The sequence below is a fragment of the Rhipicephalus microplus genome, chromosome 3, assembly GCF_043290135.1.
Source record: "Rhipicephalus microplus isolate Deutch F79 chromosome 3, USDA_Rmic, whole genome shotgun sequence".
Taxonomy (NCBI): Eukaryota; Metazoa; Arthropoda; class Arachnida; order Ixodida; family Ixodidae; genus Rhipicephalus; species Rhipicephalus microplus.
Window position 1 is genome coordinate 202,325,843 of NC_134702.1, and position 22,056 is coordinate 202,347,898.

The following is a 22,056-nucleotide window of genomic DNA, read 5'->3' on the forward strand; positions in this document are numbered from 1 at the left end:
ATGGGCAACTGCTTTAAGTACTTGCTTGAGTGGTGAAGCGCTCAGTGTGTACGGTAGGCTGACGCCGACCGATCCAGCCAACTATGCAAAGGTGAAAACTGCTTTGCTGAAGCGATTTAGATTTACCGTGGAAGGATTTCGGGACAGATTTCGGACAGAAAAGCCAGCTGATGGTGAGACGGCTACGCAGTATGCCGCCCGATTTTGCCATTATTTCGACAGATGGGTTGAACTTTCAGGGACAGCGCAGGAGTACGATGAGCTTAGAGAGCTCCTAATTAGAGAACAATTTCTTACTAGTTGCCACCCAAGCCTGTCGCTGTACTTGAAAGAGAGGAGAGCTAAGTCACTTGAAGACATGCTCGAGTTAGCTGATCAATTCTTGGAAGCGCAAGGTGGAACTAATTTGGCCAGGGTCAAAAAGGAGTGTCTTGAAGATTCGAAGAAATCGGCTCCCGAAGAAAAGAAGCGTGCACCGGAGAGCATTCCGCGATGTTTTCTGTGTAACCGAGCGGATCACCGTGCTAAAAACTGCCGAACTAACTTCACGAGCACCACGGTTGTAAAATGTTTCAAGTGTGGTCAGACTGGGCACAAAGCAGACGCTTGTCGTAACGGAGCGAGTCCAACTCACCAGGTATACTGTGTGCTAGCAGCACCAAAATACAATAGTGATGCCGTCAATGACGGATTTGTAGAGTTGAAAAATGGGGAAAAATTCCTATTGTGGGTGCTGTAATGACGAAAGAGCCAACCGGTGTTTCGAAGGGAATGCCAACGCTGCCTGGAAAAGTTGCGGACAAAAATATTACGGTGTTAAGAGATACCGGCAGCTCCACTGTTATCGTGCGGAGAAATTTGGTACGCGAAAGGGAGTTAACAGGCAAAACGAAACCGGTTTGCCTAATTGACCATACGGTTCGGATGCTTCCCGAAGCAGAAATTGAGGTTGAAACCCCGTACTTCAGCGGGAAGGTTACTGCTTTATGCATGACGACCCCCCTGGTACGACCTTGTCATCGGAAACATCGACGGGGTGCGAGGGCCGAATGATCCAGAACGTTTGGGGGAAGACCCGAAGATAGAGCCCTCACCAACCCAGCGGCCGGGAGATACAGTGGAGGAGCATCCCGTGACGGATCTCACTCGAGCCCAAGGTGAAGCCGCGGTGCAAGAGACAATAAATTATAAGAGGATCGTGTTGAACGAGTTTACATGCTGGGCAGCTGGACTTACGTCAGCTCTACCTCAACCGACCGAGAGTGCAAAGGTGACGGAGTCGGCCAGCCAGGCCAAATGTCGGGACGTGAACAAGCGGGTGAATAACCGGGCAGGATCGGTTGAGCGTCATGACCAGTTAGCAGTGTCGGAAGTGACAACGATGGCTGAGACGCCGCCTCAGATACCTTCGTTGGAAGGGGCTCGCCGGAACAAAACGAGCAAAAACAATAAGAAGAGATCGAGTGAGCACCACAAGAAAGGGCGCAAGCGCCGTTCGAAATGCACAGGATAAGTGTTGAGGACGAATCGCAATGTGTTTGGTAGTACTGAGTGCAATATGTTGTGTTAATGTGGGTGTTATCCTGTGTGACAACTGTATGTCGAGCGAGTAAAAATGTTTGTTACGGTGATGTGATGTGATGTATTGTACCATTGTTGTAATGAAAGAACTTTGTACATTTGTATTGTTTGGAATATGTGATGGAGTGTTGTACTCATGTACCTGTGGTTATATTTCATGTGTTGTGAGATTGAATTACAATGTACAATTGTATTGAGTGATCTGTTGTGAATGTGACTTGTCATGAGCGACGGACTATGTTACAGTCTTTGAGAGTGTGGGGACTGTTCGCGCTCGTTTGTGTGGTTTTGAATATTATGAGATAATATTCTTAAAGTGGGGGGCAGTGTCACAGAACGAGCGCTCAAAAAGGGCGCGCCGCCAAAGTCTCGCGATGAAGCGCCAGAATGACGCCGCGAGGTCAACGATAAAAAAAATGAAAACAAACATCCAAAGACCCCCCCCTTCCCGGGCGCGCGCCTCTCCCCTCGGAAGCGTGGCTTCGCCGACGAACCCCCTCACCCCACATCAGCGGCCGAGCAAGCACTCGAAATTTATCGATGGGAAGAAGCGTGGTGACGCCGGGTTGAGTCATCCGTCGGGACGGCCCTCGTATCGTCTCGACCTTTCCTTCAGCTTTCGCTGCGCATCGCGCCGACGAAATGACGAGAACCTTCTGGAATCTCGCGCGGAAGGTATTTAATCGAGCAGCCGAGACGAAAAATCAGGAGAAGACGGAAGTTAGCGCCAGAGCGCGTAGGGATTCCGCCGTGTAGTCGGCGAAGGTTTTGTCCGTAGAAACAAGGCAGGAGAAGAAGATGATTTCAACCTGAGGGGCGACGACTCGAGCTACAGGCAAGAGTGTGTTTACCGCTATCAAGTGAAGACGCGTGGCAACAGCTGCGTGTGTGAAGCCGACGTGTTTCCGGCGAAGAAGTTGAAACTTGGAGAGTGGCCGATTGAAGACGCGAGGTTTCCTGGAAGAGAAACTTCGGGGGCCAAGTGAAGATGCGAGGTTTCCTGGAAGAGAAACTTCGGCGAGGTTTCCTGGAAGAGAAACTTTGAGGGCAGCGGAACGACAACAACGCTGGACTTTGAGTGAGTGATTCTCGGAAGAGTATCATCCAGACTTTTGTTCCAAGAACTTTGGACTGAATAGGGTTTCTATCTCTTTAGTCTTTAAGTGTCTTGGTGGTTCAATGCATGCGACTGCATTGTAGTGCGTATTGTTGTCTGTGTCTGTTGTTTCGAGTGTGGCTGATTGTACTGTGTAGTACGTTGTTTGTTTGGTGGGAGACATGTTGTGTTCAACTATTGTGGAGTGTGCATACTTGTGTATTGTTTTTGATCTGCCATTATTGAGAATATAATTCTGTTTTGTTTATCAACTCTCGGCTCTGACTTGTTCTTTGGGCCACAGCCGGCGTCTGCTGGCGCGCCAAAAAGGACCACTTCTAAATTGTCCACGCTTTTGTGGTGCGGTTCGGGGGGCCGATACTTTGGCCCTTGGAATTAGCCCGGCGATCGCCTCCCTAATTAACGGGACCTGTGTGACACTGTCTGTCTGTCTGTCTGTCTGTCTGTCTGTCTGTTTGTCTGTCTGTCTGTCTGTCTGTCTGTCTGTCTGTCTGTCTGTCTTTCTGTCTGTCTTTGAGTCCTTCGTGCATCCGGCCACTCGTCGGTCCGTGCTTCCGTTCGTGCTTCCATGCGTCCGCCTCTCCGTCTGTCCATCTGTCTGACTGTGTATCTGTCTGTATGTCTGTTTGTCTGACACTGCCGGTTACGCCTGATGGAGGACAAGGTTAGAGCTTCGTCCCTAAAATTTTTCGCCTGATCTGCCGTTTGCACGCACGAACTGCGGTGCTCATAATGCACCACAGTGACGATGGTGATCGGTGCGTGACGACTAATCTGCCTCTCAAGGTCGCACAGGAGATAACCGCTTCGTCTGCGTATAGGCCGTTTCACATGACACAAAAAGTAGCGATTTTCAGTGCGCGAATTCGCTTGCAGCAAAAAAAAGGCCAGTTCGCTCACGCCGCAGCGGTCCGCGGTGAGCTTCCAACATGTTGGAAATTTTTGCTCTGGTCGCAACGGCGGGAGCGATTTTCGGTTGGGAACCGTGAAAAAGGGCCGGGCCGGCTAAAGCCTGTTTCACATGCGAGCGATTTTGCTCCAAGAGCGGAGCGGCAGCCGCCGCGCAAGGCTAAAACAGGTTTTTACCGCGGTGACTGGATGCCCTTGTGAAATTCGCCCGAGTTGGAAAAATTCGCTAGCGGCACGAGCGGCAGAGCGACCAGTGACGTCGTTTGACACGTGATGACAATGGTGGAGTCGAGAAGTTGACGCGCGCGCTGCGAGGAACTGGTTCCACAGAACAACTCGCTCCGTTTGAGTAGCAGACGACATCCGTCCTCTCCCCGGCTCACAAATGTTTCGCACTGCTTTCAACAAGTCGCTGAAAGAAGTGTTGAAACGATTTCTTCTTTGGGACGTCAAGATGAAGGATTTTCGCAAGAACCATAAGAAGAGCATTTTTTGGGAATACATTGCCGAACTCGCATAGTTCCATAAAGTAAACATCGCGGCTTGAACTGGCCATGTTCACTGGTGAAATCGAAGTGCAGGTGTTTTTCTTTCGTTGCTCTCGACGATGCTTTCGCCGTAGTGACAATCGCGTGTGATGCCTTTTTTAATTTCAATAACAATATTATAACATTATTTTTATTTCAATAACAATATTATGTCGCAGCAATTGTTGCTGGTTTAACAAATGATGACATTTGATGTCACGGTGCATAGATGAAAGGCTTCACACGAACGAGAGAGCAAGGACGGCTTCTACGGTAGTGGACTTGAGAAGTAGCATTCCACACAGGTCACTGAAAAGGAATTTCGTAAAGTGACTCAACAAAGAAGGGGCGCGAAGCTTCCTGTCATGGTTCGGAAAATAAGGCACTCATCAGGGGCCTTTATTTTTTCTCACCTTCAACAACACCTTGAATTCTTACTAAAACCCTGGCTGACTTGTCCGCGTCCTCTGCGACGCTTTTCTCGCAATGAGCAATTGCACTGCAGAGCGCTCAAGTTTGCAGGCTGTCGGCAGGTCCTGCCACACTGGCCAGCTGCTCTCCGTGAGATTCAGTGTAGGAATGGGCGGCTGGCTAGGCGAAAATAGATGTTCGGTCGCGAGCACAACATACACTGCGTAGATAACGAAGAACAGCTGTTGATTTTAGGCACCAGGGCAGCAACACATGCCTAGAAACATGCATCTAAATTACACGGTCGAATGCTACCAATTGAATGTCACTATGTCCCGACGGCAAAGGTGTGTTGTGTGAATTGATGTGATACTTCGGCTTTCCCGCTCACCACCGCAGCATTTATGGACGCAAATGCAAGCTAAAGCAAGAATTGATGCGTAGTCCCTTACCTGCGCCGCGCACAAGTGTATATACAGCAGTCAAAGAACCGGGACAATGAGCGTATCACGTATATTATGCTATCTGCCGTTGATGAAACTCTTCATCCGGGAGTGCTTTACTGAATTATTGAAAAATCCAAGAGGCTTACTCTCTAGGGTGGAAGCATACGAATTCGAGCGCCAGAAAATATGTAGACAATTCAGAAAACCACAATGAAGGATGTGTTCGCATGAGCCAAAGGGGGACCACAAACACTGCCGAAGCTTACTACTTAGAGTTTTTGTAAAAACTCTAATTTTGACTCGAGCGAACAGGTACAAAAATTTAGGTATAAATTTTGCGAGTTGTGTATACTGGGCTGACAGAAACCTCGTTCAGTGTCCCAATGTTAAATCGCTGAAAACAAAAGCAATGAATTGGAGAAACATGGGAAGTGCTGCGCAAAAAGCGCTCGCAGTTCTTAAGCATTCACCTAGCTGGAACAGCTGTGTAATAAAACCATACAAGCAAACACTTTTTTTTGCTTCTCCATGGTCAGTTATATGAGCGTGCAACAAGAATCATACGTGAAAAAGCCAGGACAAAACAAAAAGCAACTGAACGTTGCTTATTTGTTGCAAGATACATGTTGAAATTAGTTCAATCAGTGTACAGACGCGTAAAAGTGGAGCGGCTATTGAAGATGAACCTCGTAGCACAGGGGCGCCAAATGAAGGACACTTGGAGGAGAGCGCGGCTTTCAGATACCACTGAAAACAGCGGTTGACCGGCGCCTTCCGCGAACAACACTGCCCGCCAGAGCGGCGGGTGTCGCGCAACAGCAGCGGTAGCAGCGGCGCATGTGAAACGAACGCGCGTCCGCGCGGCCTCCCGCCGCTCATCGCTGCGACCGCCGCCGCTCGTTCGCTCGCATGTGAAACAGGCTTAAGCCATCGAAATAGCGTTGACGTGTTTGTTTTAGTAATAGCCGATGTTGTGTATTTTAAAATCAATTTAAATTAAGAAGTGTTCTTAAACGTTGAAACACGCGGGCCCTTCGTTAGCGTTTATAGAAACTTAATGATACGATAATGCACAAATCATTACACTACGTTCGAAAAATTCTGCGGTGTCTGCCAGAAAGAAGGGTGGCAAGAACTCGACACTCCAGTCCCAGAGCGAAAATCACGGACCATGTGAAAGGAAACCGCCATTAGCAGCGGTTGCGAACAAAGCGAATGGAGCGAACGCAACGATTTTTTTCGCTGCAATCGCGGCACGTGAAACAGCCTTATCGCTGTCAGGAATCGCTGCGAAAGAAGCGCGTAGTTTCTATGCGTAATGTTTGGGAGTGCTACAGTGACCACCGCAAAACACAGACAGTTGAAATGATGCACTTTTATTCCCTTTCCTTCAAATCTACTTCGAGCACTGCAATGCGTTGAGCAACGTGAGCAAAAGAATTGCTGTAAATGTTCCCCCTGGGGCACACAGTACCGCGTTGGATATGACTCGCCGCTAGCACCTCTGTTGCTTTAATCACGTGATTTCGTGTGCGCAAAAAGCAATCTTTTGAGGGAAGACCAACTCTCTGGCGGCGTGGGCGCCAGCACCCGCCGTTCCATGGCCACCACCGCTATTCTGCCACTGAGCAGTCCGGTGTGAGCAGCGTTGATGCCATGGTCCGGTAGGGCTGAATATTTCGTGAGCGCGATCTTGTGGTGTTGTGTTTTTTTAAGGAGCGAAGCTCCTTAAGGCGTGGGCTGTGCGTCCCCTGTATGTAGCCACCTCTCGTTCAGTTCTTGCAGTGTTCACTAGATGGCGGTACTTGTAGCTGACGGCATTAAGTATTACGCTAGCCACCGCCCGATATAAAGGGTACAGCCATATCCATCCGTCCATCCGTCCGTCCGTCCGTCCGTCCATCCATCCATCCATCCATCCATCCATCCATCCATCCATCCATCCATCCATCCATCCATCCTTCCATCCATCCATCCGTCCGTTCGTCCGTCCGTCCGTCCATCCATCCATCCATCCATCCATCCATCCATCCATCCATCCATCCATCCATCCATTCATCCATCCATCCATCCATCCATCCATCCATCCATCCATCCATCCATCCATCCATCCATCCATCCATCCATCCGTCCATCCGTCCATCCATCCATCCATCCATCCATCCATCCATCCGTCCATCCGTCCATCCGTCCGTCCATCCATCCATCCATCCGTCCGTCCATCCATCCATCCATCCATCCATTCGTCCGTCCGTCCGTCCGTCCGTCCGTCCGTCCGTCTGTCCGTCCATCCAAAAGATGCAAGATGTTATAAACTAGACGGCGGTACGTGTAGTTGATTATGAAAGATGCGAGGTGTTATAAAATAGGAATGATGCCACATATGGCGCGTGTCATCGTTCGAAATAGTGCGGCGACGTACGCTAGGGGGAGCGGAGCGTTGCAATAAAATCGAGTGGGCAAAATGTACGGAGGATTCATGGTTTACCAGGTTTACCTCCGGAGCTTCGCCCACTCATCATCATTCACTTCGTGGATGTGGCGGCACTTTTTTGTTCGACGTGAAATACTTCAAGTATGTTGTGGAGACAACAGACACAAACGTTACTTTCATAGCGTCGCATCGTGGCTGGATGCGGTAAAATTTGTTGTCTGCGAAATGTGTTAATCATAATAACCAGCAGTGTTGTCATTGGCAAACTTTTCACTTACCCGCATTTGTGCAAAAAGTCAGAGATAAATTCTGTCTGGAAAAGAAACACAGAATTACATCCATATAAAAAACAAGACATTTCGGCTTCAACATGGGAGCCCTGCAAACAATGCAGCTGCCAAAACTTTTTTTTTTCTTTTATGGTTCTTTCATTGCTGGCTCTTACCTTGAATATATTCATGGTCCTTCACAACAAGATTGGTTTACGTCGAACTCTCGGTTGACTCATCATAGCTTTAAAGTTAGTTAATCAATCTCTGCCAATTACTTATCATAAAATGATTGGCTTAGCAGTAGTCAACAACATTCTTAAGTTATAGAGGGCGTCACCGTATCTTAAAATTCTAGCCTGATTGAGCTGGAGCACCATGTTTTTAAACTTCGTGAATCACAGCACTGTCGACACCAGCAATACAGGGCCCGGCGTGAATAAATTTTTGTAGGAGTAAACAAGAAAGAGCCTGCTAAGGCAAGAGGCGGGTATAGAGGGTTGCGTACCAAAGGCACTGACAGTCCACTCCGTTCGTAAAGCGGTACCAGTCATGAAAATAGCGGGAACAAAGTGTCATGATGGCGTCCGTCGGGTGTGCAGTCAAGCAACGAACGTTGACTCGATTTGTAACCCCAGCGGCGAGTTGAAGTACACATGGAAATATTGAAGTCTTTTTTTTATTATTAAAGTAGGCCTCACCCAAACGGGCAAGGCCTCCCAAAAATTGGCCCATAGGCTCATTAGAGTGTCCTCCCCCACGGTAATCTTTAGTAAAAGGCGAGTATTTAGCAAAAGTGGTTATCGATTTAGAGTACTTGGTACTCTACTATGGGAGAGCACTGAGCCGTCCCTACGTAGAAAGCTGGGCTACCTACTGCGAGTGATAGCAAAATGCGAAAGATTGGTGCGACCAAATGAGGAAGGACCTGAGCGTTGATTAATGCACAGCCCACACTCCGGGGTGCTGAAAAGTAACAAGAAAACTTGGCCAAGTTTATGCAGAAGTTTTTTGTACGCATCGCCCTGTTAATCCTAAAATATGTGTTGTCGTGATAAGTTCTCTGCATCACTCACCATAATAACCTATACCTTTTAATTGACAGACGTCAAATATAGGCACTTTCATTTCAGTTTAGGCTCCTATACTAAAGAAAAAATATCCACAGGGTGAATGATGGTGTGTGGAGTGAAGCATCCGTCCGTCAATTCGCTCTTGTTGCCTTCCGTCCTTGCGTGCGTCTGTGTGACCGTCCATGCGTCCATCCACCCGTCCGTGCGTGCGTCTGTTCGTGCGTCCACACGTCCATCAGTGTGTCCGTCGCTGCGTTTGTCCATGCATCTGCCCCTGCGTCCGTCCACGCGTCCATCAGTCCGTGCAGCCATCCGTACAGCCGTCCACGCATCTGTCTGTGTGTCCGTTCGTTCATCTAGTCAACACTCCATGTACCACCATCTCGCATCTTTTTATCATATATTCCGTATATGGATGCACCACCATCCAGCGGACATTCCGAAGACAAAACGAGAGGTTAAACACCTACTGATTCTTACGGCTTGCGCTTCGTGTCTACTTGCTACCTTTGACCACTTCGAGTTCATGGTATATACTAGTTCATTGTATTCATGGCACTGCGGCCCAACGCTCGCTGAGCCTTTCTAAAACCAAGGAGGTGGCGCCCAACGAGTATAACGTAGCAACCCTTTCTTGTCAGATAGTGCTCAATGTCGATGCCAATGGCTGCTAATGCGAAATGAGGGACAGGAGAATTCGGCTTTTAGCTAACGTGCACGCTGCGAATTTTTCATTATTCAACAACACGCAGGAGAAATCTCCCACCAGCACCACCTTGTAGGTCAAAGCGTCAGCCATGTTACGCATTCCTACGAAGGACGAAAGGGTACTGCTTTAAGAAGCTACCACCCCCCCCCCCAATGAATGCAAAACTTTATTACAAATAGCTTTTTTTCCGGTGAAGGTGGAGCCCTCAGTCCAGGGCCCCTGTGGTCTTTGCCATCTTGCAAGCTCTGTCGATCAGCTTGAGCTGTTCTTCAGGCTTTGAGCAGGACAGCCCAGCCTCTCACTGCTCCAGTGTTGGTGTACAGTTTCTTGGCACTACCTGTGTGTGTTGGCAGGCCCATGTCACGTGGCAAAGTGTGGGGTGTTCTCTGCATAGCGGGCATTTGTTGGTGTATATTCCCGGATAGATTTTACTCAGAAGACTGAGATTGGGGTACGTATTAGTCTGCAACTGTCTCCAGGCAACCGACTGCTCTCTGCGGAGGTCTTTGTGGGGAGGAGGGTATATCCTCCTCAGGGCTCTCTGGTGTTCTAAAGCTGCTCCATAGCGTCTAGTAACTGTGGCTGGTTCTTCATCGTTGTGCGCCCCCCGGTCGGCGTATTCTCGGGCAATGGCGTCGGTGGCAACTATCACTCCTGGAGCCTCTGTAGAAGGAACCACAGACCATGGCCCTACGAACAAGAGAGTACAGGACGAACAAGACGGCTCCGATCCTTCAAATGAAAATGCGGAGGATATGAACCAGACATCCTTTACAGTTGTATGCTACAAAAAAAAAGCGGTACTGGTGTCCCTGTTGTTTTCAGGCCTACCAAGGAAGCTTATGGAAAGTCAACCCTAACATTGTCGCATCAGCCGTTGTAATGTCGGCTCAAGAGAGAGTTTTTAACCATCGCCTCAACAAAGACGAAAGCCTGATGGTCACTGTGTCAACCCTGCCGGCCGCCAACCGTCTACTAACGGTAACTGAGTTAGCAGGCGTACCAGTGGAAGCCCGGGTACCATACTCTTACACAGCGAACTATGGGAAATTACAAGATGTCTCTCTGAGTTACCCAAATGAAGACTTAAAAGACTATCTGCGTGATCAGGACGTCGTGTCGGCAAGACGACTCACCATTTACACACCCGAAGGTGGCGGCAAGGTGAAAGAGGTACGTCGGCGATCCGTTATTTTGCAATTCGCCAAAGATTCACCATTACCTAAACGAGCTACGCTTGGGTTCTGTAGCTACCTGGTGGCTGAGTACGTCGGGGCCGCTACACAGTGTTATAAATGCCTGAAGCATGGTCATATATCGAGACATTGTAATGGCCCGGTGCGCTGCAAAGTCTGTGCTGGTCCTCATTCGCACACAGTGTACCTCAAGAGCACAACCTAAATGTGCTAACTGTGGTGGTCGCCACCCCGCTTCGTATGGAGGGTGCGTTAAAAAGAAGGTTGCTACACTTGCACGCTCGTCGGAGCAAGCACGAGGGAAAGCACCAAGGCGCAATGATCCACCGCCTAATCCAGAAGTTGTATTCATGAATATGAAAGACTTCTCCCAGCAAAAATCATCAAATAGCCGTAAGGCAACTGGTGACACGTACGCTGATGTGATGAAAAAGAAACATGGGAAGCTGACTGGTAATTCGCATCTTTCCAAACTACCACAAAGCGTCTCACAAGATTCATCGGTCGAGTACAGTCGTCACCAGTCTCAGCCACCGCAACACGATACTGGGATCTGCGAAGAGCAACAACACGGAAACACAGACCAAGATCTTGCACGCATACTGATTCCAATGCTGTTCGCAGCTCTCAAAACCCTTGTCCGCGCAAATACTTCGTCAAAAAATACCCCAGAGGTAGAAGCATTTCTTACAATGGAGCCGTTGGTGTCGACGTCTTACGTTCCACAGGGGCGTTCTTTCTCGCACTAGTAATCATGGCTTCCCCAACGACATCTTCACCTGAACTGACCATTCACAGAATCTTCCGCACATGCACCATATTCCAGTGGAACGCTCGTGGCCTTCGCTCGAAGCTCTCAGACTTCCGGCGACTGGTGCGAGAATACCGATTCCCATTCATCGTCATTTCTGAATCACGCGTCGACCCAAATTTTAGAACGAACGGATACCAGTTTCATCACTCAAAGCGACCTGACGATATCAGCAGATTACTCATCGGCTTTCATAAAGACATTCCAGCCTCCGCGATTGACATCGCGCCCCACTGCGATAAAGAATATGTGTGTGTCATAAGGATAATGGGTAAACAGTAATACACTCTCATCGGAGCATACCTGGAACCAGGCAGGCCTTTCGACGCTTCAAGGCTTGAAAACTTGATTTCAAGGACACCTTCCCCACACATCAATTGTGGAGACTTCAATGCCCACAATGAAATTCGGGGCAGCTCACACACTTGTTCTCGAGGAGCTAAGCTTGCAGAGCTGCTCTCGAAACATTCAATTGAACCTCTAAACGACGGCAGCATCACCTTCCTACGAGGCACCACGACTACCAGCAGCATCGACGGGACCTTCGTAACAAGTTCAGTCACTTGCAATTTTGACTGGTGCACCGACTTGGAAACACGTGGGAGTGATCACTACCCAATCATGATATCAGCTGCTGGTGTAAATATGTCATCAAAGAAAACCGTCATGAGATCCACAGATTGGAAGGCGTACAAAGACACAGCAGTAAAGAGAATCACTGCCGCTACAAAGGATGATGAAATACTCGCTATGATGTTTCATCGCCTAAAAAAATGCACACACGTTTTAACTAAAAACGATATATTTCCCAGGAATTTGAAAGACTGTGTGCTATTCGCAGGCGAGCTGAATGGAAATTTCTGCGCACAAAGAGTTTAGAAGACCTCCGAGCCTGTCGACGGACACAGCGTCATATTCGGCGCTACCTGGATAAACGTTGCTGGCAAAGATGGCGTGACTTTTGCTCAACACTAGATGTTCGCCAACCTGTGTGCAAAATCTGGCGGGTTTTTAGAGGCATGTGCATGCCACTCCAGCAGCTTCACCTTTTCGCCGCACTCTCCCTGCACGAACGAAAATCCCTCAAAGATCTCTCAGAAGAATACTGCACACTACTATCAACAAATTCAACGCTTTGGACCTCATCTGCAGGTAACCAGCCTGCCAACTCACGAATGGCATTGCCAGCGCTAGACATACTTTTTACAATTGAGGAGCTAAACACTGCTATCAGTGAGTCAAACAGGCGCACATCACCTGGCCATGACGAAGTAACCTATGAAGCTATTGCAAAGTCACCCCACGCGCCTCGCCTACGACTCATAGAATATTATAATTTCTCGTGGATATCTGGAGTGGTCCCCACTGAGTGGAAGCTGGCGAAAATAGCGCCTATTTTGAAACCTGGTAAGCAGCCAACAAGCTACACCTCTTCCCGGCCAGTCACCCTACTGAGTTGCGTTGCCAAACTCATGGAGCGAACGGTTCACAAACGATTGACCTGGTTTCTAGAAAGCCGCAACGAGTTTCCACAAGAAATGAATGGGCTCCGCCAGGGCAGATTGGCTATCAACAATGTCAACGCACTTGTCTCTTCCCTTGAAAAGGACCTCTCAGCAGGTCGAATCCCGACAACCGTATTTCTTGACATCAAGGCAGCTTTCGATTCAGTATTTCACCATGCCATTCTCGCAACCATGGAAGATCTTGGCCTAGGAGGGAATCTATACAAATGGATTGAGAACTATCTAGAAGAGCGGAAAATATGTATGAGCACTCTAAATAGTCCCACACAGTTCTATACAGAAGAGAAGGATGTACCCCAGGGTGCCGTGCTCAGCCCACTCCTTTTCAACCTTACCCTGATACACATAACGAAATCGCTCTCTCGAGGAGTACACATCACGATTTACGCTGATGACATCTGCATCTAGAGCGCTTCAAGGTCACGTTACATCACCAAACAGCGACTTCAAAAAGCTTTACAGAACATTTCCACATATCTAGCTCCCCGAGGCATGCAACTTTCACCAGAAAAGAACACTGCCATTGCTTTCACGAAAAAAAAGACCAAGTATGCGCTACTCCTCGGTGGACGGCGGCTAACCTATGTACGGTCTCAAAGATTCTTTGGAATCATCATCGGCAGAAATCTTTCCTGGTCTCCTCAGCTGAAGAAACTTCGAACTGGAATAGTAGCAGCCACTAGACTCTTCAAGTTCATGGCTGGAACACGATGGGTATGTAGTTGCCGCTCAATGGTACTGCTTCAGAAAGCATACATTGAGGGAACATTACGCTATTGTCTACCGGTGCTTCACCGATTATCCCCAGCAAATAGGAGAATTTTGGAAGCCGCACTCAATAGCTGCCTATATACGAATATGTCTAGGGCTGCCGAAGAGCTCATCTGCGTTGGGAACTGTAGCGGAAGCAGGATGTCTCCCACTGGATGTCCTCTGTATAAAAGAAACCATGCGTACACATCTTAGACATGTATTACGAGGTAAAAGCATTTCCTGTACCGAGTTCACCTAACGCACAGCAATTCTTCGTTCGGCCAAGCGGTGCGAATGCTTCAACTCTCTCCTGTTCTTCATCCACAAAAATTAATGCCTGCAACATTTCCTCCCTGGACACTTTCGCCTCTAACTATACAAAAAGCTGTAGCTGGCATCAATGGGGCAAAGAGACGAATGTCACAGGTTGCGCTGATGCAGACTACTCTCCTCTTCTTAGCCGGGAACTATGCTCACCACTCGCACATTAACACCGACGCCTCAACCACTCAGGAGACTTCCGCTTATGGAATTTATATAACCTCTACAAGGCAAATGCTATCCTGTCGACTGCAACGGAAAACATCCTCGACAGCAGCAGAACTTCATGGTATCCTCTACATCTTGCGCCAAACGCCGGACGGATGGGTAATTTTCACCGACCTCAAAGGAGCTTTACAGATATTCTTCAACCTCCTAAAAAAACGAATTGTCACCCCATTTTGTTTGACATAGCATATCTACATCATCTGGCTATGACCACAGGGAACTCTATTGCATTTAAGTGGATACCGGCTCATTGTGGAGTTTCCGCCAACGAACAAGCAGATGATGACGCACGCAAGGGTCTTCAAAACCACAATTACAGAACTTATTTCACTAAATTAGATGCAGCTCATATGGCCAAAAGACTTGCGATTGAAGAAAATAAGAGACGCTAGAACCTTCTGACACATCATTATGCCTTCCTTCACTCAATCGACCCCTATCTGCCAACAAGACTCTCATTCAAAATTCATAGCCATCTGGGAACGCTATATACCATCGCTTACGTCGTTACCATCGCTTACGCTTACGGGCCTTCAGCATTCCGCCTCCATCAAAAATGCAGCCGCTGCAGGCGGGATTTGATCCCACAAGCTGCGGATGAGCAGCCGAGTACTTTAGCCACTAGACCACCGTGGTGGGGCCGGTTGAACATTAGATGCATCTAAAATACACTTACTGTGTTGGTGTGATATTCTGGTGAGATATTTCATTTAAGATATCGGAGTATAAAAATAACAAGGCGAGCTTACTTTTTCATCAGGACTAAGAAGGAGACTGGGAGAAGAATCGCAGAAGTTGCTGGATGAGCTCTGAACTCGCAAAAGATGACTTGGTCGATTTTACAGCGGTGCACATGTACAGCCTTTTTTAACAGAGCATGTGAGAAAAAAATTAATGAATGGCGATGCAGGATTATTACCACCAATGCAAAGGAATATCACTCGAAATAATGATTATTATTAAGACCACACTTCAAAAACTCGTTATGCCTAGTAAACACCAAATTTCGAAAACATGGGGAGTTCCGTACCTGAACATACCTTAACTCCAAAAAGACACAGGTCTTTTTATTCTTTGCGTATGTCTCCAATCATGGCTACTGTAAATCTGTGTGTGTGTGTGTGTGTGTGTGTGTGTGTGTGTGTGTGTGTCACATATGTTCTATACCATGGCAACAACGCAATACAAGGTTTGCAAAAGAGCTTCAGCCCTATATTATGTGGATTCAGTTTATGACACCGCTACCAAGCACGTGTTGTCGAATAATATATGCAGCATGACACGTAATATTTGTGTACTGCTAAATTGCCTCACTTTGTAAGATTGACTAAATGATCTTACAAAACAAGAAAGCTGGGCAAATATTTGAATAATACAGTTGTATACTGGTTTGCAAAACTTTTCATTAGCCAGTGTATAACTTTCCAACAAATAAAATAATTGGCAGATCCCACGTACAGTGGGAATCGATGATATGCGAAGCACCAATGAGAAATGTTGATATGCCACTTTAAAATCAGTACAAAGTTACGAGGTGGAGATAAGTGATACCGTACATGACTTCCGCGCCATGATTATTATGTTTGGGTCTGTCGTTTACCTTCCTCATCTATTCACGTCACGATATACCAAACTTAGTATATGTGCAGGTAGCAGAACGGCCACAACCACGCTATGAGCATGGTATGTTGTCACGTTCCTACATACCATGCGTGTAAGGACTGTCATGTTTGCACCAGTCATATATTTCGTCATCTATTTACCTTACGTAACACCAAATATGGTATATGTGGAGCTAGCGAAACGGCCGCGAACGCATCATGAGCATGGGACGTAGTGATGTGGTTACATGGCACGCCTGTCTTGATTTTCATGTTAGGGCCAGTCGCTTGTGTTCGCCATGCAAACAATTCATACCATATCAGTTCTGAAAAATCCCATGTGAACGAAACCACCGCAAGAGCTGAAGGACCATGAAATGTATATCATTGAATTCATGACATAGATATCATCATTTTAATATTATGACTAGTCAAATATGTTCCTCACACAATCAAGTTTTGCCATAACAAGTTTGGTATCAATAATATTATAGAAGCGGCCAGAAGAGCTAAAAGTCGTAGGCGGCTAGATAGATAGATAGATAGATAGATAGATAGACAGATAGATAGGTAGATAGTTAGACAGATATATATATAGATAGATATTTAGATAGATAGATAGATAGATAGATAGATAGATAGATAGATATGCTCAAAGTCGAGGAAGTTCGCTCAATAATGCTTCGCATTTAATAACGGTCGTACCGCAGAGGCTTGCGAAACAACAAACGATCACTACATATCCACGGAGTCAACGATGATGAGTGGGGCGAAGCGTCTGTCTGTCTGTCTGTCTGTCTGTCTGTCTGTCTGTCTGTCTGTCTGTCTGTCTGTCTGTCTGTCTGTTTGTCTGTCTGTCTGTCTGTCTGTCTGTCTGTCTGTCTGTCTGTCTGTCTGTCTGTCTGTCTGTCTGTCTGTGAGTTCTTCGTGCATTCGGCCACTCGTCCGTCCGTGCTTCCGTTCGTGCTTCCATGCGTCCGCCTCTCCGTCTGTCCATCTGTTTGTCTGTGTATCTGTTTGTCTGTATGCCTGTTTGTGTGATACTTACGATTACGCCTGACGGAGTACAAGGTTAGAGCTTCGTCTCTAAAATTTTTCGCCTGATCTGCCGCTTGCACACATGAACTGCGGTGCTCATAATACACCACAGTGACGATGGTAATCGGTGCGTGACGACGAATATGCCTCTCGCGGCCACACAGGAGATAACTGCCGCGTCTGCGTATCACTGGCAGGAAGCGCCGCGAAAGAAGTGCATCCTTTCTATGCGTAACGTTTGGGAGTGCTGAAGTGACCACCGCAAAAGCCAGACCATTGAAATGACGCACATTTCTTTCCCTTTTTTTTACTTCAAATCCACTTGGAGCACTGCAATGCGTTGAGCAACGTGAGCATAAGGATTGCTGTAAATGTTCCCCCTGTGGAACAGAGTAGCGTGTCGGATAAAACTCGCTGCTAGGGCTTCTGTGGGTGCAATCACTTTCGTGCTCTCAAAAAGCAATGTTTTGAGGGGAGACCAACTCTCTGGCGGCATGGGCGCTAGCACCCGCCGCACCATAACCACCACGGCTATTCTGCCGCTGAGCAGTTCGGTGTGAGCAGCGTTGATGGGATGGTCCGGGAGGGATGAATATTTTGTGAGCACAATGTTGCGGTGCTGTGTGTTTTAAAGACGATAGTCTTTCTTGGGGACCTTCGACGAAAAAAAATTTGGTCTGTCTGTCTGTCTGTCTGTCTGTCTGTCTGTATGTCTGTATGTCTGTATGTCTCTACATTTGTCTGTTCACTCTTAACGGCATCAGGTACTTGCAACGGCCGAACCCATCCGCAGCGACCACCAATGTTGCTCAATGTTAGCGTTCATTCTTGTGCAATTGTCAATCAAAAAGCAATAATTGCGCATGTCTGCGCGCCCCACAACAACACGCATACATTCAGCATGTGCATCTCTTACTAGAAAAGGCATACATAAGTAATTTAAGGACCGCAGCGCTTATGACGCTGTGCTTACCATGCAACGCTTGCACGGAACAATGAGTGTTTCCAACGCTTTGCCAAGACGAGATGGTGGTGGCACCTACCCGTCGCCTCGCGTTCTGCACGTTATCACCTCTGAGATTGGCGCGCACACCCCTCTCAGAGCCACGCGCTTTCTTTTCTAAGTAAACTGCCAGATGGCACTCATGTCTCCCTTGTGACGTGACTTGATGTGCTCGTTCGCCTTCGCTGCACGCTCGAGGCACTCTAACGCAGCGCCTTCAGATTACCACTCACCAATTTTCTTGCGCAGAACATCAAATAAATGTGTTGTTCACTCTCTCCACACGCAAGACTATCGTATTTCGACGACATTTGCAGAAACATGCAGATACATGGCCACATTTTTTTTGTTCGACACGAAATACTTCAAGTATGTTGTGGAGGCGAAAGACACAAACGTTACGTTCATGACGTCCCATCGCGGCTGGAAGCAGTAAAATTTCTTCTCTGCGAAATGTGTGACATGGTAATCATAATAACCAGCAGTGTTGTCATCGGCAATGTTTTCACTTACCCGCATTTGTGCGAAACGTCCTAAATAAATTCTGTGTTTTCAAAAAATTTGCAAAACTGGTGCGACTCCCAGAGAAATTTTTTTAACTGATTCTGAGGAGTCTACGCGTGAATGTTATATATGTGTTGGGATCGACATCAGCACTCCAGAATAAAGGTGTCGGAAGCTCACTCTCAATTATGATTATGAAGACAGTGGAAAAGAAACACGATTGATTGATTGATTGATTGATTGATATGTGGAGTTTAACGTCCCAAAACCACCATATGATTATGAGAGACGCCGTAGTGGAGGGCTCCGGAAATTTCGACCACCTGGGGTTCTTTAACGTGCACCCAAATCTGAGCACACGGGCCTACAACATTTCCGCCTCCATCGGAAATGCAGCCGCCGCCGCCGCCGGGATTTGAACCCGCGACCTGCGGGTCAGCAGCCGAGTGCCTTAGCCACTAGACCACCGCGGCGGGGCGAAAAGAAACACAAGATAACATCCTTATAAAAACAAGGCATTTCGGCTTCAGCGCAGGAGCACTGCGAACAATGAAGTTGACAAAACATTTTTTGTCGTTTATGCTTCTTTCATCGTCAGCTTTTACCTTGATGGCATTCATGTTCCTTCGCAACAAGATTGGTTTCCGTCGAAATCTCTGTTGACTCATCATTGCTTTAATGTTAGTTAATCAATCTGTCCCAATTAATTAGTTATCATAAAACGATTGCCCTACGCAGTAGTCAGAAACATTAATTTGTTCTTGTCGTTATAAAGGGCATCGGCGTAATTTAAATTTCTAGCCCGATTCAGCTGGGGCAGCATGCTTTGAAACTTCGTGAATCATAGCACTGTCGACACCAGCAATACAGGGCCCGGCTTAAATAAATTTTTCTAGGAGTAAACAGGAAATCGCCTTATCAGGCGAGGCCGGTATATAGGGTTGCGTTCAAAAGGCACTGACAGCCCACCCCATTGGTAAAGCTGGTCATGAATATCGCGGGAAAAAAGTGCCACCATAGTGTGCAGTCAAGCAACGAAAACTGACTAGATTTGTAACCCCAGCGGTGAGTGTTAGTCAACAGACAAAAGCATTGAAGTCTTACTTTTGATTTTTAAAGTAGGCCTCACCCAAACGGGCAAGGCCTCCCGAAAATTGGCCTATAGGCTCATTAGGGTATCCTCCCCCACGGCAATCTTTAGTAAAAGGCGAAAGATTGGTCCGACCAGCTGAGGAAGGACCTGAGCGATGTATATAGCACGGCCAACACTCCGGGAGTGCTGAAAAGTAGCCAGAAAACTTGGCCAAGTTCATGTAGGAGTTATTTGTACGTTTCAGCCTTTTAATTCTAAAATATGTGTTGTCGTAAAAACTTCCCTGCATCACTCACCATAATAACGTATACCTTTTAATTAACAGAAGTCATATATAAGCACGTTCCTTTCAGTTTAGGCTCTGTGTGGTGAAAAATGTATGCAGCCGTGTACCCTTCAATCGAAGTTTGTAAGTGCCGGAGTAGCGGCACGTGAGGACGCGTCTATATCATACTTGGCGCGTTTCGTATTTCGTTTTTTTTAGATAATTTGGGAAAGTGCACTGCAAGGAATTCAATCAACGATAGAATGCGCGCAAATTATAAACAAATCAAATAATTAACTACTCATTACCAGGTGATACACAAGGAGGATTAAAGAAAAAATTGCTTGGTGATACATCATACTGCGTGTGCGTGTAGAATGCACCTATCGTTATCGTGCCGTCGGTGCTATTGCACTTGTACTGTATCTAGGCCAAAGGTATCGGAAGCAGTCTGTGTCCAAAGTGACGCCAGGAAGCCTGGACGAGCTTTTCAAAAAAACGTGGCTGATTTCTTTTCCTAGGAATCGTTATAACACCTATTGGCGATGAAAAGTCGAGAGCGCAGCGACAGCCAGACGTACATCACCATACTCTCAGATTCGCAAGAGGTGTGCCGGCTATTCACGAAGGGCCGCCTCCCGTTAAACATTTGCAAATTTTTAGGCGGCGAATTGAGCAACACTTATAGGTTGGTCTGGTGCCCTGGACATGCAGGCCTAGAGGGTAACGAGAGGGCGGACGCTCTAGCTCGAGCGCTCACGAACCGAGCGGAGCAGCAGCCTTTCTCGCTGTTACCACCACCCAGCAACGACGGCTTTCGCGAGGAGGAGGAAAACGACCCGGCTCGGATGGCTCCGCGAGAGCTTCTTGCTCACCAGCGATACACGCGGCAGAAATGTGGCGCCCCCCACAAATCTCTTAAAGGGGAAGACGCTATAGACCTCCGTAAAATTCAAACGGGAGTTTATCCAAATTTATTATGACTGCACAAAATTCATCCAACTTTGTATGGGCGCGATTGTCCGTGGTGTCGCGACTCGCCACCGACCCTTTACCATATCTCGTGGAGTTGTGCTAAACGGCCACATGAACTTGATCGCTTACAGCGTATGTATAGAATAGAAAAGTCTCTGGAGCAATGGGAGGCACTCCTCGCTAGCTCGGACCCGGAGGTGCAACTAGCACTCCTGGACCACGTCCGGCAGGCGGCGCAAGCCAGTGGAGCCTTGGACATCGGGCCCCACCCATCTAGCTCCTAAACCCCTTCTTTTTCAACCCAATAAAGTTATTTCTCTCTCTCTCTCTTTTATAACACGTAAGTGAAACGTGTTTTCACATAAATAGTTTTGCGTTAAATGTGCACTGTTTCGCTACAAGCATCTTCGAATGAATGCTATGGCAACAAAGTGCACAGTCACATGGAGGATAACAAGTGCCTCGATTCTTGGAGCAGGCAACTGTAGCTACAGTGTCTAGAAATATACTGCCTAGTGTGCTGAGCGCGCGCATTCCGTACTAGAGTGGGTGGCCGCGCAGGTGATGAATGCACTCAGATGCCACAAGCGGCGCTGCGTGTCGAGAGGTTGCACTAACTCACGAAGTTTCTCTCGTCCTGTTGCTGCCGGAGCCTCGCCACGTTTAAAATCAGTGTGTTAGAGCATCTGATTTACTGTGAAGTTCGACGGCGTCATATGTACACTGCAACACCCTGAGATGTTAAAAGATAAGCGGCAACGCAAAGAAAGGACGTGTATTGTGCCGCTGTGTCAAAGAAGTTATCGGTCGAACAAGGAAAAGGCATCTTGTTCCCCGCACTAGTGGAGCCAGCACGGTTTCCTAAATGAAAAAGTAGGATCAAGAGGACAGACAGAAGGCTCAATCCGAAGGCTGTCGTGTGAGAAAAGCATTCTGAGAGCGACTCAACCAAACTATCTTTTCGGATTAGGGTGAACGGTGTCGGGAATGAAATCGCCGGAAATTTCGAATATTTTTATTTATCTAAAAATTGAGAATACGCTTTCGAATTTCATTGACACAGTTTTCCTCCAGTGTCAAAGTCGGACTGCCTTTGCATCAACGTTTTGAGTATCATATGCGGCGAGTGTCAGATTATTCATTGGCATGTTATCATTCTTTGTTTTCACTTGAATCCTAACGGAACGCAGGCTAAGAGGCAAAGGTTTTAGTAGAGTGTACTAGAAGCTTTTGAGTGGCGCGAGCGGCTGCCTGGGAGCGGCCGTT

At 47.4% G+C, this 22,056-nt stretch overlaps 1 non-coding gene across 1 annotated transcript; it reads right to left on the reverse strand.

Moving 5' to 3' along the window:
* Window positions 1–19,579: 19,579 nt before the first annotated feature.
* Window positions 19,580–19,705, reverse strand: LOC119160224 (U5 spliceosomal RNA). The gene has a single exon (XR_012894621.1). It is a non-coding gene; the product is annotated as a U5 spliceosomal RNA (small nuclear RNA).
* Between the last annotated feature and the right edge of the window lie 2,351 nt (window positions 19,706–22,056).